Below are 1,767 nucleotides of genomic sequence, written 5' to 3' on the forward strand. Positions count from 1 at the left end.
CAATGAGACCAACCTCATCCCCAAATTCCATTCATGTTGAGAGTTATGATTGTTTAAGTGGGACAGTGTCAGAATTTCCCTTGAACAGGGTAATGGTACTTCTGGGAAATCACATCCAATGACCATAGAACCTCTTCAAGTGTCATGAAATGAATAGGTATGATTATTTTTAAACCTCATTTGATTATTTTAAGGATGGGTTACCCTCTCAGAATGTAAAATGACCAAATTGCCCTTAATGTGTCCTCGGGTTTGGTTAAGGACCCGGTTAGCGATCCAGACCCTCGGTTTGGGTCGTTACAGCTCCATACCACTATTACAAAAATCTATAAATAACTAAAAATTTAAATAAATAAATAAATAACAGTGCTTCTCTTTTTTCTAAGCTAGAACAGAGTTAGTGAGCCACAACTCAGTCAAGATTCTCTTTATGATTAGAAAATGAGGGTACTACCACAATTCGAGGAGGAATAGGTTCCAACACCCAGTCTGCACCCACATGGTCACGAGATACCTCAACAAGGGCATGACTCATGAGCCACTCGGTAACAAGTCTGCTAGATGTGGGAGATCAAGCTCATAGAGAATACTTGAAGATCCACTTTGAGCAATTTCAAGGGGCAAACTGCACCATCAGCCACCACATCAACCACCATCTTTGCATCAGATTCAAAGCGCACATGTTAATACCCAAAAGAACAGGCCCAATAGATAGCTCGCCTAAAGGCAAGAATCTCTGCCACCATTGCTGACGATGATGTGAAAAGTTTAAACACCACTGCATTGAGAACAGATCCATGAGGATCACGAAACACAGCACCACCTTCACCCAAAAAAGTATTGTTGGAAAAACTAGCATCAAAATTCCTTTTAATCAATCTTTCTGAAGGAGGTATCCAAAACTCAGAAGATGAAGAAACAATTCCCCTACCCAATTTTTTCTATTGAAGTTGCGCCTCCTGAAATTCCCAAAATCGCTCCACAACTATATCAACCACCTTTATCGGGTTCCAAACCTCACCCTCAAACACCTTTCGATTTCTAGCCTTCTATATACTCCAAGCATAAAAAGATACAAGTCGCAGAATAATGTTCTTATCAAGCAAAGAATCGGCTTGGGCCACCAAGTGACACCAACCATCATGTAATAACCTGAACCCATGGGTCCGAATCGCTATCCGGATCTTAACCCGACCTAAAAACACACAAGGTCAAAATAGTTATTATGCACCTTACTAAGTGTTAGGAGTCATAATGAAATCATACGAATCGTTTCTAACCACATTGGTTCACAAAAAAGGGGATAACTCCAACTTCAGGCTCACGTCAGACCCTTGGGGTTTATAAGGCAAAACAGTCATTTTGAGTCATGTTATGAATCGAGACTGGTACTAATGGAAAGAGACTCGAAATATTACAATTTGGACTCAAGAATGACCCCATTTGAATTTTAAATGAAGAATTTATGTTTATTACAAGATCGGAGAAAAAATATAAGAGACCCTTGGCTATTCAAGTACTGCTTAAAGCTAGGTTACTTAAATTAGCAGTGAGATCATGCAGGAGCTTATAGCTTGATTAGGCGGGAAAAGAAAGTAGTGCACATAATCCTTTAGAACAATATACAAATATGGGCGATATTGATAAAGGATGCACTAGCAGCACGACCAATACCTAGTTTAAAATATATATTTTTCAGAGCGTGCACGAATGACCACTTAAAACTGATACAGAATGGTGTAGCAAGGTCCTTTTGGATTAGGAATA

The sequence above is a fragment of the Cornus florida genome, unplaced genomic scaffold (genome assembly GCF_030987335.1).
Source record: "Cornus florida cultivar Cherokee Brave unplaced genomic scaffold, ASM3098733v1 CherokeeBrave_3.0.0_Hap2_Chr09, whole genome shotgun sequence".
Taxonomy (NCBI): Eukaryota; Viridiplantae; Streptophyta; class Magnoliopsida; order Cornales; family Cornaceae; genus Cornus; species Cornus florida.